This window comes from Camelus bactrianus, chromosome 11 (genome assembly GCF_048773025.1).
Source record: "Camelus bactrianus isolate YW-2024 breed Bactrian camel chromosome 11, ASM4877302v1, whole genome shotgun sequence".
In the NCBI taxonomy this organism is placed as follows: Eukaryota; Metazoa; Chordata; class Mammalia; order Artiodactyla; family Camelidae; genus Camelus; species Camelus bactrianus.
This window is the reverse complement of record NC_133549.1, coordinates 32,557,509-32,575,568: the sequence shown is the minus strand read 5'-3', so window position 1 is coordinate 32,575,568 and position 18,060 is coordinate 32,557,509.

Genomic DNA, 18,060 nt, shown 5'->3' with positions numbered 1-18,060 from the left:
CATCTCCAAGACGTCCTTGAGAAAGTATCAAGAGAACCACCACCCCGTCCCCAAGAAAGAGCACATTTACCAGGGAGATGAGAAAGTATCATGGTATGCTTCACACACAGACTGAAAGCCAAGGTGGAAAAGAGGGCAGAGGGAAAGGGAAGAGGTATTTACATGTGTCGAGGTGAGGTCCAAGGGCCCCCAACCAAGGGGCTCTGCCCCTTCCACATGGGTACTTTAGACCTGGGGGAAGGGGCCCAGAGGAACGTGGGCATTATAACTCCTGGGCTTGTGTTTGCTGCTGCTTTGTGTGGGAGACCAGACTGGGGTGTTCAAGCAGAAGCCAGGAGGCTGCTGTGGCAAATAGAAAGGCGGCATTGCACAGGAGGTTGGTCTAGGTGGGAGCCGAGGTGTGTTTTTTGTCACAGGTTCCACATTTGACCCTTTGAGGGAACTGCACTGTCCCCTCTGGAGGAAGACAACCTGGCAGTCATGAGAGCCTCCACGTGGGCCTTGGTGGTCTCCACAAACCACGGTGGGGAGATTCACTCATTCAGTCAAGTTCCTCAACATCTCCTCCAGGGAACCAAAAGGGGCAGGTGGGGCGCAGTCCGCCTGGTCTGACCTTGACTGGAATGATGCCTCTCTTGCAAGTCGTAGCCTCCCAGTGCCAGCAGGGCACCTGCATGGTCTGAGAGACATGAGTTCGTGAATTCGGAGCGCTGCCAGAAAGCAGTGACAGTTACCACCTCGGCCGTGACTTTCACATGCATGTCAGTGGGGCGGGGGCTGCTGCGGAGAGGGAACTCTGCACTGCTCAAGTCCTCAGACTGCCAGCACCTCTCATTAAGCAAATCGCAGACAACTTCTCTGACGTCTGGGACACGTGGGCTGGGACGCCCAACCATTCAGGCATTGCCCAGATGCTGTAAGGTGCTGCCCAAGCTTTAACATGTTCCACTTAGAAACAGAAGACAGAACTGACTCCATATGCAAGTTGGTGTTCCCCCTGGATGGGGATCAGCTAGGCTCCCTGGGATGGTACCAGAGCTGGGACACATCACTGAAAATCTCAGCTGTAACCAGAACTGCAACTTAAGTTCCATGTTCATAATTTATTTTTAAAATCTTTACTTACAAGATAAGAGAGATGTTTAAACCTGGATTTGCAACTTGGCTGATTAACTTAGATAACAACATAAAAAGAGGGGAAAAGATTTTTTTTTTTTTTTTATGTATTGTAGAAAATTTACAAATTCAAAAGAATGTAAACCTTAATTTTTCAAAACTTAAATCTCTGAGTATTTTTTCCAGCTGATAAATGGCATATATGTGTAGTGATAATCAATACAATAAAATCACTCTAAAGCAAAAGCATCTGGTCTCCTTTGGAGTTCCTGGCCATAGATTTCTTTGACATTTCCCAAACTATCCTGTACATCAAGGCTGAGCAAATTACCACCTATAGGCCAAATCATGCCTACCACCTATGTTTGCCAATAAAGTTTTATTAGAACAGAAACACACTCCTCACATATTACAAATTGCTGCTTTCACACTACATCAAGAGTTAAGTAGTTGCAAGACAGACTGTGGCCTAAAATATTTATACTGTCTGGCCCTGCTCAGATAAAGTCTGCCAACTCCTACTCTTCATTTAAATTATCTTATTAAATGACTACCTGACTGTTTAGCATGGAAAGTCTTGGAATAAGGCTGATATATGTGTTTACAAGGCTCCATTGAAAGCATAGGGCAAAACCCCAACTACGAAGCTTGTGACCAGCACTGTCTGGAGTGGATAATGATCTTATCCTCCAGATGGAAAACAGTGGACAAAATGCAAATGACTCTTCTACAAATACTCTCTGGTTAAAGACAGGGGGCTGGCGGGACAGAGATATTGTGCTTGCGAAGTGCTGTAAATGACACGAACGCAAACTGCTGCTCTCCATTCTGGGTGCCACGTTCACTGTGTCTCCAAACAGACAGTATCTGGGCGTGGTGATTCCCACCATGCCAGCCACCACCGGACCTGCAAGGGGAAATGGCCAGTCCGCATTTCCCAAGCGTCAGACTCCACGCTGCACATCAGGTCAACAAATGGCATCCAGTAAGTATTTGTAAAGTACCCTTTAGGGGCAAAACTTGGCAATAGATCTCAGGGTTTACAATGAGGCAAACTACAGAGTCCACAGACTTCCGGTGGAAAGCAACATAATCAATTGTTATGGATTGAATATTTGTGTCCCCCGCCCCCCCCCCCCCGGCCCCCAGTACACATGTTGAAGCTCCAACCTCAATGTGATGGTATTAGGAGGCGGGGCCTTTGGGTGGTAATTGGGTTTAGATGAGGTCATGAGAGCAGGGCTCTTATGATGGGATTAGTACTCTTATAAGAGGAGGAAGAGACACTAGAGTCCTCTCTCTCCACCATGTGAGGACGCAGCCAGAAGGCAGCCATCTGCAAGCTGGGAAGAGGGCTTCCCCAGAGCCCAGCCATGGTAGAATCCTGACCTTAGCTTTCCAGCCGCCAGAACTGTGAGAAATGCCTGTTGCTTAAGTCAGTCTCTGGTATTTTGTTGTAACAACGAAGCTGACGAAGACAGAAATTAATGACAATGTTATTCACGCACTGGAGATATAAACAAAGCAACAGTGGCACAAACATGGGAGTGATTAATTCTGGTTAGGGGCCAGGTTTTATTTCAGTTCAGCTGTGGGGGATAGGTAGGAGCAGGTCTGGCTACATAATTTGCAGGGCCCAGTCTTACATGAAAATAAGGGGCCTTTCATTCAAAAATTATCAAGAATTTCAAAACAGTGCAGGATAGCAATCAAGCAAGTGCAGGTCACTTTCTGTACAAGTCACATGCCCGTGAACCTGACGAGAACAGAAGACATCAGAGGGCATCTGAAGCAGAGGCACGGAGGGAAAGCAGACAGATATAGCCATCCTAGTTAATGTAACTTTCCTGGTTTGGGGGTTCCTCCTTATTTGGCTTCAACACCTTAAAGTCTTTACATGTTCTTGTGGTTACCAAGCAATCCAGTTAGCTAGAAACACGCATGCAAAGACGAATCCATCTTTTATGTCCCCTGAAGATGTTACCATTTGCTTTCGGGGACCCTAAAACCTCAGACCTAGGATGTGAATTTACAACTACCGGCCGCCATATCTGGTCCTTAAGGCCTCCTGCCATTGGTGCTACCTGCCTGTGTGGAGGCCAATCCGAAGCTTAAGCTTTTCCTCAGGCATGTGCCCAATCTGGAAGTGGATGGTGGCACTTAGGAAGTGCGAGGACATCATGGCAATCTCACCCACATGTTGGGTTCCATTGTGGATAGGAAGTCCGCTGGCCACCATGTACGCATCTCCAATGGTTTCCACCTGAAAATAAAGCAACAAAGTCATCTTGTGTGCTTCATGAGGGAGGCTGGGGCTGGGGGTGGGGGTCAGAGCAAGGCCCCTCATTACTGATCCTGCTTTGAGGCCTCATCCTTGAAGGGTCACACTCCCTGACCTCCACTCCATCCGAGTCCTGACTCAAGTCCCTGCTCTTGTCCCGGTTCTTCCACAAAGCCTTCCTTCCCTGAGCCCTCCTCCCCGCAGTCACTGCTTTCTCCTTTGCAATCTGATAGCGGTGGTGACCATATTTCCTCAACCCAAGTTCAAAACCAGTTAGACAGGCAGCAGTGTACTAATGGGGTAAATCTTGAAGGAGCTCCCGGCTCCATCAGGGGGACTCCATCTTACCCAATGTGAAATGTCCTCACCCCACACAAGGGCCCTTGTATACATTTATACATATGTATACGTTATACAAAACATGTATAAATGTATGTATCTGCCTGATCTGTCCTCCTCTTTCCCAATCCTCCGAATAAAATCAGCTCTCAGATCCTTCATTCACAATGAATGAGAATTAATGAAAATGGCAAATGTAACAGCCTTTTCCAGATACATTTGCATTTCAGCAGAATCCAAAGATGATGTGGTGAAGGTGGAATTTTAGGCATTAGCGACAATAAGGAAGGACATGTCTGTTTCCCGATGGCCCTGAGATTACCCCAAATCAACAAGTACACAAGTCCAACTGCTTCTAGGCTAGCTCTCCACCATGAGCACGCCCTTTAGTAATACAAACTGATTTTAGCACTCATTCATGCAAAACATAACTGAGAGGAAAACACTAAGAGGAAATCCCAGAGGGGGCTCTTCTAAGTAGAGCAGCTTCCATTTTTCGCTGGGTGAATGTGATCTGCTCTTTGAGACCATCCATACGATCCTTCCTTTCACCCTCGGACAGAGGCAACATCTTTGGGGAACTCTGGGGGATAACCATTGAGGATGTGTCACTGAGGACATGACTACACTGTTCCAAGTCTTCCTGGCCCCACGGCCACAGGCAGAGCCCTGCAGTCATGGTCAGAGCTGGTGCACTTGTGGCTGCCCACCACGTATGTGTGAACACAGGCTCCCTGGACTCTTGATTGGGCCCCAACTGAAAAGTCAGAAAACACATAAAGTGGCATCGTCACCACCAATGAACAAAGCCAAATTTGCCTACATTTTTGCTATTCTTCCCACTAAAATTCATTTTCCACTCCACGTGACCCTGTTCCTACCTCCCCAGAAAAGCACTGGGCAGGTGGTGGTTGTCTGATCTTAACCATGAGTCTGGCGGTCTCAGCTTCAGGGTTGAGCTTCACCCAAATTGCTAAGGATCATGGTAACAGAAGTGAGACTCACACAAGATCCAAAGACAACCTTTAAAGGAGAGTAAACATGAGCCTCTCTGAATGTGAATAAATGTGTATCTAGGAGGGAGCTGGAGGAATTAGCCAGTAGAAGGTCAATGCCCATTTTAGAAATGTGTTTACTGAGAGACAAAATAATGGAAGGAAACAGAGGGAACTGATGATTCCTGACAAGCACATACACCTGTCATCAATCAAGCCCTTTTCCAAGAAAACAAACAGGAACGAAACATGGAGTTTCTGCCATGAATTGAGATAGACTGCCAGCCTGAAATAGAGCCTTCCTGCTGGCTGACATCTAGATCTGGGTTCATCCCCACTCGTGCCCGGGAGCCAGCCTACAAGGAGCACGTGTAGCCCCACAACTCGGGAACCAGGCGTCTCACCTTATACACATCGGGAGCTTTAACGCTGTGATCAAACACACTGTACAGCTCATTAAGGAGCTTGACGACTTGCAAGGGGGAGCTGAGAGGACAGAGTTTTGTGAATCCAGCAATGTCTGAGAAAAAGATTGCCACAGACTCAAAATGCTCCAGTTCCATGGACTTTTCAGTCTGAGCTGTTCTCCGGCGAAGCTGAAACGAGAGAACAGGATCATTTTTGAACAGTGTCTTGTTCATCTTGTCCCTACAGACCCCTATGAAGTCTCCCTGGTAGATCTTTTTGGGTTAGGTTTCTGGTTAACCAAATCCATCGTCTAGACGGATTCTTTTGACACTCATTTCTCCCCCTGTGTTTTCTCTAAAGAGATATTTTAACTGGTGGGTATAAATTAGAGGAGGGGGGAGAAGTGGGTCACATAAAAGATTTTCTTTTTCAAAAAATTTTCTCCTTTTTTCCCTATCAGTTATAGTGTGATTATAAAGATTCAGTATGCAAATGTGGAAGCAAATGTAAGCACTCACCAGTCCATAAATCAATATTTTTGCTTCAATCAACCAATCTCACATTAATACATTCAAATCCCAACCCTGGTTCTTTGTCAAGACACATAAGAAGGGTGCAGGAATCTTAACAGCAGATGCTTCTGCCAGTTGTTCAGAGAGCGCACAGGTGATACCAGAGCCAAAAAGAGAGCAAGTTTTGAATCTGAAGTTATGAGTACACGTGGTATTGTGCAAAGGATTTGGACTGACACATCACCTGAAATACTTAGCAAGTAATTGGATTCATGGGACTGGAGCGCCATCTCATGGTCTCTTCCTGTTGCTGCATCAACCATATTCCATGTAAACAACCTACATTCTGTGGATTCCAGGGCATTTGCCTCTATCTTCCTTTACAAGGTGTACCAAATTACACCTGAAACGCTTTTCTCATTTTAGAAGAACCTAATATATGCTTAGGGAAAGAACAAAGGAAATATTCTCCCCATGGGGGAGAGGGGGAGGCTCCTGAGATAGTGATGGTGTTGCTTCCAGGTTCCTCTACTTTGGAATACCTGGGCAGCATTGTGGACAGAAGCCGATCTACCTTCCTCTTCTCGGCCATCAGCTGGTTGGTCCTCTCTTCCACCACCTCCTCCAGGTGACTGGCGTACGCTTCCAGCTTGTTCACCATACTGTCTAGTACATTCACGTGGCTTTAAAAGAACCCAGAGATTTATGTCTTTTTCCAAGAACTGTAGGGCCACAGTGGAGTACAACTTCCAAGTACACATTCTAAGACAACACGTCTTGACCCTGAGGTTTCCTGCTTAGGTGTTGTTAATGGGCAGCAGGGCGATGGCGATGGCTGTGAGTCCGCGTGGCAGGACGTCCGTTACCAGCCCTGTGATCTTGAACTGCACCCTTCATTCCTTTAAGCCTCAGTTCCTTCATCTGGGGAGTGAGGATAATAATACACACCTCACAGGGTTGTTCTGAAGGTTTGGGGAGATAATGAGAAGTCGGGCCATGCCTGGCCCCCAGTGGGCACTCATCCTATAGGCTCTTGTTTTAGAAGTGTCTTCAGAGAAATCATTAAAATTCCTCATCTTTCAGATGAGGACACTGGGGCTTGCACAGGAAATAGACTTTTCTTCATATTGGGGTCCTGTTTTCTAAGTAAAAAGTTATGACCAACCCAAGAGACACGATTTAAAACCATTTTGATGTGGAAAACACAGAATACGTGGGCTGCTGTGTTAAGAAATGTATAATGACATGGCCAGATTAGGGGGAGATGCCCTGACTCCCAGCCCAGGCCTCCTGTCAACTCAGGCTCCTTCTGAATGGCTGTGCCCTCATACATTCAAAGGTCAAAAGATGGCACAAATACCCTGATGTGGGGGTGAGCTACTATCCAGACAAGTGTTCGAGAGGCTTGAATAATTTCAGTCCACAACCACTCTGCAGTCGGTGAGTAGTTTTTCATTGCACCTTCCAGTCCCAATGCATTAGTCATAACCCTTGGAATGCTGGTTTGAAAAAGATTCTGAGGCCATGTCAAAACTCCCTGGGAAAGACAGCCTTGATTGGTTAGTGGCATCTGGAATGGACAGAGGAGGGCAATGAAAGTACCCATGTCTGAGCCATTTCTGTATCACTTATGAAATAAAGGGAGAATTTACCACTCTGCTTGGAGCACCGCACTCCTTTACCAGCCCTGTGAGCGTGAGATGTGCAGACTGTGATAAACCAATCTAACTGTATTACAGATGTACAATATGACCTCGCAGAAGGGGATGGGGGTAAAGTGCCGACTTAAGCCAGTTCTGAAGTGACCAAAGGCGAAAGGACCGACTCATCATCACTGTACTCTCGTTGGTAAAATTGCCTCTCACGGGGGAAAAGATGAACTACTCTGAAACTACTGCACACATAGACTGGGACTGAACAAATAAGTAAAGGGATGGCAGGTGGTGGGAGCCAGGATTCTCACTGTTGGAAAGGGTGGTTACAGATAAGCAATGGGGGGGTAGAGACTGAAATAAATGAACCATGTGATAATGACATTGGAGATGTCAACAGGAACTCATGTTTAGCTTAATATAGACACAGATGGGCAGATATAGAGATATGAATGTGTGTATCCATATGGGTTGGTACACACACACACACACACACACACACACATTTTCTTGCTCTGTCCACTGGGAGGGGCTAGAGGCAACAGCATCCCAGCAGCAGCAAGCACACCTAGCGTCCTGGTGCTCATTCTCCAATGAAGGAGCCAGGGCTTCTTAGAGACACAGCCCATTCTAGCACTGGGGCAGGGAAGACACAAGATGAGGCTGAAGTGTCTCATGCTACCAGAAAGTTAGGAAGCACAGAACAAAACTCAGCAATGGGTATATGTCAAAGGTACCCAGAAGCCGAGTGAAATTAAATGATCGAAGATAAAACAACTCGAGCAACAAAATAAAGCAGTATTAGATATAACCCCAAACATAAAATAACTATATAATAAATTACATCTAAATATAATATAGAAATACAGCATACTTGAATAAGTAATTGAATAAATAAACAAATGGGAGAGAATAGACAAATCTCCAGGAGAGAGAAATGCCCGATAATTTACAGATATTTCTCCATTCAAAGTGATGGAGCAACTCCCCACTCCTTAAGTGGAGCCTTCACATGGTGACTTCTCTCTTGAGAGGACAGTATAGGAAAAGGAGAAACCAAGTCTCAGACATTAGCAGGCATCAGAATCACCTGGGGGAGCTAATTAGGGCACAGATCCTGACCCGCTCCCCGTTTCCATTTCAGAAAGGTCTGGAGTGGGGCTGAAATTTGCATTCCTTACAAGTTCCCAGGTGATGCTGCTTCTGCAGGTCCAGGGAGCATGCCAGGCAGTGCTTCCCACACCGCGGCTCTTCAACATCACCTGGGAACTTGGGAGAAATGCAGATTCTCAGACCTGATTCCAGCCCCTCTGAGTCAGGAACTCTGAGGATGGGACCCAGCAAGTCTGTGTTTTAACCAGCCCTCCGGGTGATGATGCCTGCTAAAACGTCTCAGAACCACTGGTCTAGGGCGCACAGAGAATCGATATTTACTGTTTCTAGCACCTGGATTGTTTGCAGGGATGTTTGAGAAGTTAATGGAAGAGTGTGCTTGTCTGTAAAATAGGTGCACATTCTATTTTTCCTGGTTGCAGTGCCGTGTATCCACAGTTCCCTGTAGCGGCTCTCATTCACCTTGGTCAGCAGAGGACCACAGTGAGGGGGAAATATACCAACTGTCCGGTCTTCCCACCCCTCCCCTACCCCAGCTGGCATGATCAGTTGGCAGCTGAGCTTAGCAAGGGCAGATGGGGTCCTGCCTGGGCAGACCTGTCTGGATGCTGGGTTCCAAACTTAGATGCACCTGCATTTGGGATTAACTTTATAGGATCAGTCTCACCTCTGCTTCATTTAGCTGTAAACTGGAAACCAGAATCTGGTTTCAAAGCAACTAGTACACTCAGAAAGACTCCTGACTTGAACAAGTCTCCAGGGAGTGCATGAGGCTCTAAAGAGGAACCCTGGGATAGGCCCCTGGGGATGGGCTAGAAATGGGAGGCAAGGCAACAGAGGAAAAAAGTCAGAGGGGCTGGGTTTACAAGGAAACTGACACACACACACCACTCTATCCTCCCTCCAAGATAGTGGTTCTCAGCCCATACTGCACGTTAACACCACCTGGGGAACTTTAAAAACCCTGATGGCCAGGCTGCACCCCAGGCCAGTGACAGATTCTCTGAGGCTAAGATCTAAGCATCAGGAGTTTTCAGAGTTCCCCAGGTAATTCCAATGTACATCCAAAGTGGAAACCAACAGTTCTGGGGATTACACCCATTATCCTTTTTCAAAAATTTATCTTGATAACATTCTGCTTCATCTCCAATTGCTTTTGCCCTTAATTCCCCCATAAAATGTGTTACGAGACAACCTGGCAAGAAGACAAGCCTGAACATACCTTTTGTAAGTGGGCAACTGGGCACCATTTATTAAATATTTTAAGTATGTTTAAATACATTTATCTCTTCAATTTCATAAACAGAGATCTAGCCTGAAGAAATATTTGCACATGTCCACAGATACAAGGCTGCTGACTGCAACTGGTAACAGCATAAAATGGAAAACAATCAAAATGTCTATCAATCAATGATACCTGACATATTCTTACAGTGAAAAATTTTGCAGTCCTAAAGAAAGAATGAGGCCAATTTGTACATACAAATATGAGGTCAGAGACGCCCAGGGAGAGGGGACAGCCTGCGCAGAGGCTCTGGGGTGGGAGTGTGTGTGGCATGTGGGGGGCACATAAAGGTGGCCAGTGAGACTGAAAAGAACGAGGCATGGGAGATGCAATTAGGAAGATGCAGCAGCTAACAGTGGTCCCCAAAGACATACGTCCACGTCCTAATCCACAGAACCTGTGAATATGAGCTCATTTGAAAAAAAAAAAAGGGGTTTTGCATACATAATTAAGTATCTGGGGTTGAGAAGATTATCTTAGATTATCTGGGTGGACTCTAATCCAATGACAAGTGTCCTCATAAGAGACATACATTCCTTCCAATGTTATCACACACAGAAGTCAGTCTGCATGTTTTATGTTTCAGATAAACTGATGCAACTGTAAGCTTGGGTGTAATTCTCTGCTAAGGTATCGGCACTGACTAGGTCCATTGAAAACAAAATCTATTTACCAGAAGTCTACAGTAAAAGGGGGTGCTTGTATAACCTTAAAGACTTACTTTATTTTGATTTCCAAAATCTTCAAATGTGAAAATTATGCATCCAATGTGGCAGTTTCCACTAGGAGTAAAACTATCATCTCTTTATGGGATTTGGTTCACTTTCATTGGAGACATACTCAACAATTATGTTACCCTCGGAGGGTGTGAAGAAATAGAGATATAAACTAAATAAAGCTTTAATCATGGAAAAAAAATTAAGAGACATATAGAGGAGATGGATACAGAGGAGGCGGCAATGTGAAGATGGCGGCAGAGATTAGAGCTTGGTGGCCATGAGCCCAGGCATGCTGGGGCAGCCAGCCCGGGCGAAGAACAGGTCTCCCCTAGAGCTTCTAGAGGGAGCTCGGCCCGGCTAGACCTTGATTTTGGACTTCTAGCCTCCAGAACTGTGAGAGAATACATTTCTATTGTTTCAAGCCAGCAAGCTTGTGGTCATTTGTCAAGTCACAGAGACCACATCAGAGGCCTTCAGTGATCTCACAGGACATAGTAAGGACTTAGTTTTCACGACCCACATGAAAGTCAGGGGAGGGTTTTGAGTAGAGAAGTGACCAGATCTGACTCATTTTCTAACAAGATTGCTTTGGCTGCTGTTACAGAATAAATTACATAGTTCTGAGTTACTCAAATTTTTTTTTGTAACCAAACTGCAATTTGTCTTCTAATTAAAGAAGAATATGAATTTCAAAAACATTTTTAAAAGGAACAGATTGTAAATTAATAAATATTTCACAAAACGATGAATAAAAACAAGCCTTTAAAAGCTGAATCACTATGCTGCCCACTAGAAATTAACACAACATGGTAAATTGACTACACTTCAATAAAAAGAAAAGAGAAGGGAAAAGCTACCCTGAGTGACCAAAGCCAGCCAAGGAGTCTCTCCCAGCCTCACCTTCTGGTGCCAGGCTTTGATCACCAAAAGGTCCACGGTCCTGGTAGTGGACCAGCTCCCTCATTAGGATGGCAAAACTGTAAATGTCTCCCTTCGCAGTGCCAGACCAGGGCGCCTCTGAGAGCCGCAGCAGCACTGGGGCCGTCCAGTAGGGCTCTGCAGAGCAAAGGATGCCAGAGGGAGGTCAGCACGGTGTGAGAGCTGCCGGGCGGGACCGTAAAAGCCAGCCCTTCCTTCTCGGGGATAGAACAGGAGCAATGAAGGCATCCAACCCCCAAGAAGTCGGCCTGCTGGGGCCTGACTTTAAAGAGCAAATGGGGGTCCGTGTGTGTGAATATGGAGAAAATGATCAGGCCGGCCGTGCACTGGCAAGTTAACAGCAGCTGACTTACGACTGTGCAATTACAGGTGGTTTTCTTTTCCCTTTTCCCTTTCTGTGCGGCCTCCTTTAAAAAATAATTTATTGAGACACGATTCATAGAACATAAAACAAGCCACTTTAAAGAGAACAATTCCGTGGCATTTAGTACGTTTGCAACTTTGTACAACCGCCACCTCTATCTAGTTCCAAAACATTTCTGTAATCCCCCCAAACTAAACCCTTGTGCCCACTGAGAGGTTCTCCCCCTTTCCCCACCCCTAGCCCCTGGCAACCACAAATCTGCATTCTGTCTCTACAGATTCATCTATTCTGGATATTTTATAAACGTACATTTACTTTGCAGCGATGTTCACAGTTTATGTCATTATAGGTTATAACCATGAAAAGAAAATATGTGGGGGGTTGGGAAAACAGAAGTGGCTAATAGTACGCTTTCAAAATGTCCCCGTCTTTTTCTGTAAGACGCCATCCTGCCCCCACATTACAGAAGCTCCCCAACACGCACACAGCGAAGCTGCTGACACTGTGCTGCCTCAGACGGAGGTAGGCAGGGCTGAGGGCACTGCGCGCAGCACGGCCAGGACGCTGCGAGGTGAGACTCGAGGGTGTTGAGGCAACATAGCCAAGCCGAGTCACCCCGTCTCAGTTTGCACACGTAAAGGAGGGATGGGTTCCAGGTGGTGGGTCTTGTCTTGACATGCACGTCAGAATCACCTGAGAGCTTTTGAAAACAATATAGATACCCAGACCCCATCGTCACAAATTCTGATTCCGTTGGCATGGCGTGGGACCCTGTCACCTACATATTTTTTAAAGCTTCCCAAGTGATACTGGAGCACAGAGAGGATGGAGAGCTGCTGAACTCATCATCTGCAAAGTGCCTGGCAGACTGTGCGTTCTCTGTGAGCACGCAGATGAAGATGCAGGGAACTATGGAGGAATAAAGAGATGGGCAGGGACTCACTTCAGGTCACCCCGCTAAGCCAGGCTGAGAACTATTCTCCTAACTCAGACATCCCACAGTGGATTCATGCCACACCCGTGGGGGCTATTTTTTTTCTCGTCTTCTTGGGTGAACATAATAACCACATGCCATCAGCTCCAGAGGAAGAGAGGAAGACCCACCTGCATGTGCTGTGCAGGTGAGCACCACAAAGTGGAGGTGGGTGAGACAGCCCCTTACCACCCTGGTGACAGCCAGTGTGTAAGGAACTGCCAGCGGTTACCCGAGGGGTCCATCGTTTTCTCATCACACGTTCTGTGTGTCCGGCCGTACCTAGTTCCCACAGCCCAAATCCTGACAGCTTCAATGCATCTGACCATCCACCAGGCAGCTGGAACGCTTGAGGTTACTGTGAGACCCCAGTGGGCTCCTGTGGAGGAACAGCATCCCCTGAAGAGTGAAAATGAGCGAATGAATTAGAGCAGGTGCCAATGGATGCTGCTGGAAGAAACAGAGCCAGAGAGACAGTCGGACAGACACAGATGGACCCATGGCAGGAGACACGCCCATCTCTGTGTTCATCTGTTCAAGAGCCACTAACACAGTCCCTTGCCCACAGGTTCAACCTGGGCAGGGACACCCCCCATAAAAGAAAACTATTTGTGGTCTCTTAATGTAGAGTCATGAATGCAAGGCCAGCTTAAAATAAATGAGGTTAAGCTGTACCTGGACTTCTGATCCATGGAAACTGAGATAAGTTTGTGTTGTTTTAAGCCACAAGACTGTGGCCATTTGTTACACAGCAATAAAACACTAATAAACTTGGCCTACATATGAAAAAAAAAATGTAGCCTCATGGTCAGACTCCTGTGTTCAAATCCCAGCTTGACTGCATAGTAGAGGGCAAGTTTCTTTATCCTGTAAGCCTCACTCTTCTCATTAAAATGGAGATGACGGTAGCCCTCACCTCACACGGTGGCTGTGGACATTAAATGCAATAATGCACGTGAGACACCAGACATGGTGCCTGACACAAAGTAAACACCATTGTAAGTTATAATGAAAATTTTGTATAAATATAATAAAGGATATTAACACTATAGAAACAACACTATGCAATTAGGAATATTTTATTACCTACATACTACAGATTATATTCTATTACTACCTACATATAACGATTCTATAATAACAGAATAGTAATATAATATTATTACATGCCCTTAAGGGTCCTGTGTGAACACTTCACAGGGAGAGGCAGTAACATGAAGAACACTGAAAAATTCTCATGTCATTCACTGTGTTCTTCAGAGGTTACATCAATTATTTTTATGCAATGATGAAGTACCATTATTTAAAAAGAGGGCAGAAAGAACTTCAGTGTCAAGAAGATGCATTCAGGTCTAGACTTTACCACTCAGTCTCTTCAAACAAATCACTTTACCTCACTGGGCCTTGATTTTACCACCTGTGAGATGGGTCTGCCAAGACCGCTGCTACTTGAAAGATGTCCTAGGGACCAGGAGGCTCAGCATCGCCGGGAGCTCAGCAGAAATGCAGCATCTCGGGCCCTGCCCAGACATGCCGAGTCAGACTGTGCATTTTAACCCGATCCCCAGGAGATGTACGTGCCTATTACTCTGAGAAGACCTGTCCTTAACAGTTGTTCTTGGTCTTGGCTGCACATTCAAATCACTCGAGGAGCTTAAAAAGAATACACCAGTGCTGGGCCCAAACGCAAGAACCTATATGAGCTGCAGATGACACATCAGACAAACCAAGCCTGAGTGCAGAGGAAGCCAAAGCAAGAGAGTGATCAGAGTGGAGGAAGGGTGCTTGATTGGAGAGGCTGTAGTGACTTTTTGGTGACTGTTAGTTCCTTTCAAAGAACGTGGGCAGAGTGATCGGCCTCAGAGGGCCTACACGCGCCTTGGTCTGGTTCACTGTGACTTCCTTCACATGATCCCATAAGCTGCACACTTCATTTCAGGAGACAGTGCGCCTGCCAAAGCAAACTGTCCAGCTGTCCCCTGTTCCTCTGGTATGGAGCAGAGGATAGACTCAGAGACCCAGAATGGCCACCAGCGAGATTTCCCCCTTCAAATTGTCATTCGTCCCCACCCCAGCATTTCTCCAGAGAAACCTCTGAGCTAGTTCTTTTTGAGAGTCACATGCCCCCACTGAAAAGGCTAAATCTACTAGGCATGCATACTGTGGTGAGAACTTACTAGCTTTCTCTTTACATCCAATATAAATGATGCCAACTGTTTTGACTGAGGCAGGAGACTGGTCATGGGAGTCTAGAGTACTTTCCTGGGCTGGGTGGGAAGGGAAGGGAAAGTGGGTGAAGAAAAAGAGAGGAGCCCAGAGCAGGAGGGGAGGTCACATCTGATCCTCCCATTTTATACTGTTTCACTGCCATTTAAATCATTTCATATGCACATTTCTTGACTTTTAAATTTTTTTCCCTCTAGTTCAATTTTAAGCCATTCAGAAATGGAAACAAGCCCTTGTCTTCCTATGAAAGTGCCCAGAGTGGAACCAACTCTTAACAGACACTCAATAAATTTTTACTGAACTAACAGTGGTGGCTCAGGGTTGTCCATGGAGACCTAATCACAGGGAGGTTTCTGTTTGTCTACCTCACTTGGTAACAATATATTGGCTTCCCACTAAGGCCTAGGAAATAAAAGTCTAACGGGGTCACTAATACTCAGTTTCTTAGACACAAAGAGCAGTTGAATCCTTGAGGAAGAAAAGTCTTCCCGTGTCATTCAGGCCAACATCACCCACTAAACCTACATGGAGGCTGACTGAGGTCCAGAGAGGACCAGAGAGGGGAAGTGACTTGTCACAGTTACTCAGTGAGTCACCGACCCTATAACCCAGGAGGGCAGAACTTACATTTCACCTAGGTATCCCTCACAACACCCAGCCAGGGTCTTTCCCATAGGAATCTATTGGTTGATGGATGGGAATGCCGATTGATGTATGAACTGCTGACTGACAGATGACAACCAGCCTCGTCCTGCTGCCATGCGTCAGAGTGAGGGACTTCCTCACCGGGACCCATTCCCAGGTCACTGGCGTGGTCCCTTCTAATGGCAAAAGCAGATTCAGTGAGCTTAGGAAGAGCAGCTGGATTTCAGCCCAGGGTGAGGAGAGCATCCTCAGAATGCGGGTCCATACTGACACGACCCACCCGACTCACTTCCCATCTGTGCAATAGGGATAGGAACAGACCTACCTTATATTTTATTGTGAGAATAAGTAAATTAATGTACACAAAGTGCTAGACAGTATCTGAGCCAAAGCAAGCACTAATTCTATTTTAGTTGTTATTAGTAGCAGTACTATTCCCACCAGTCTTCTTTACAAGCATCTTAAACCCTCTTTGCCAAGACAGACTCGCCTGCTGGTTTACCTTTTCAGGTGTGCATCCCAAGTCCACCTCTTAGGGCAACAGCTCTGTGGTTACTGGGGCAGTGACCCCCGTTCTCTGGGGAAAGGAATCATGGATGAGGGAGAAGGAAGGGGTGTTAGGAGTCTCCCTCCCCAACTCGCTTTATGGGCTACTAATTAGATTTTCTTTGGGGTAAAAAGTCCCACCTTCAAACGTAAACACTCTGTTCTTTCCTGATTAGGTATCCCTTTCAACTTTAGTGTAAAATACTTAACTCTCTTGAAATTTACTTGAGATCAGGGAGGATGAAAAGGATGGAAACTGTGATGGAAGAGGTGGATTTCAGAAGTGGAATTATGTTGTTTGAAGAGATGTGAGGAGGATCAGAGTGTTCAGGAAAGACCACAGTTCACCCAAGACACAGAACTCAAGAACACTACAGTGTCTCTTCCTTACACAAGTTTATGCGATACTCACATTGACTCTGGCATATGCAAATGAGAGCTTGAATATCCAATCCATTTCATTGTCTGAGTTTCTCAAAACATCCTGAAAGACACAGTTATTCAAGACACCACCAATGACTCAACTGGAAGCACAGTGAGTGTCATACTTTCAGTGGATTTGATTTTAATGCATTGGATGACGCTAAGCAGAACTGAGGCCAAGCACTCTGAATCTAGTAACCGGAAGTCTTCCTGGGAGAAGCCATAACCTGACTCAGTATTGAGAAAGCCACGCAGTCTTGAATTTTATAAACACTTCCTTGTTCCTGATGGTCACATACCATGGGGAGGATGGGCCCGGGAACATAGCTCCGAAGTAGTTATGACATCTTAGGGCATGAAACCAAGCTCAGACTATTTCCACCCAGAACCAAGAAACCAGGCACTCGGCAACCACACTGCTAATTTGATCTCCTGCAGACGGCCCAACAAGATAATTCAGGTCTTGCAATCAGATCAGAGAAGAACTGCTCTTGGACGAAGGGGAAAAAGCATTGATAGGCTTCTTTGTCACCTGCCGCTAATTGAATGTGAGGTAAGATTTACTATTTTGCTTAACTTAAGACTTCCTTTTTTGCAATACTCGGTGACAATGCAGATGTTGGGTGGTTCCACATAAACACCAAAGAAGGGCACAATGTTCTCGTGCCTTAATTCACACATCTGAAAAGAATGTAATGGTAATAACAGCTGATGACTATAGTATGTCTTCTGTCCTAGGGACTATGCTCTGTGCTTCACACGTTTTCAGCTAATTTTCACAAAGGCCCTGTGAGAGAACTATGACTGCTTCCATTTTACAGATGAGGAAACTGATGCTCAAAAGATAAAGTTTTGTGTTAAAGATCATACAACTTATTAGTGGCAGAGCTGGGAGGTAAATCCAGGCAGTCTGCCTCCAGCAAATAAACCAGAGGAATGATCAAAGCCCCCCAAAGTAATGGGGGTTAACTAAAACCACGGGGTGAGAAGTGGATCCCATGAACCCAACTCCCTGCAAGGACCAGGTCCTGGGGAGGTGAGTCACAGATACAAAGAATGCAGAGGCAGAATTAAGATCAGGAAGAATTAAAGGCAAAGAACAGGCTGCGTTGCGAGACCCAGGGTTCAGATGCCTGGGTCAGGTATAAGGGTCTGAGATCTTAAGTCTGGGGGTAGAGCTCATGGGCCATGTTAAGGGAAGCAGCTTCCCATTGATGCTCTTGGGGGTGAGGACCACTCCCACCCCAGGTGGGAACAGGGAGCTGACAGGGAGCGGCAATGCTTTGTCTCCTCCCAGGAAAGGAGGCCTCACCAGCAGGATTTCCTGCCGCACGGACGGCTTCCTGACCCAGGCTTCTGCTTGGTCACCAACATAGCAGATGGCCACACGGTTTCCCTGGAACCAGAGACAGAGTGGAATGATCTTAACCCAGGATGATCCAGAAAAAGCTACACTCAGAAAGAGCTAGGAAGGGGCACAGGAAGGCTGGCAAGAAATCTACCTATGAAAGCAATCACTGAGTT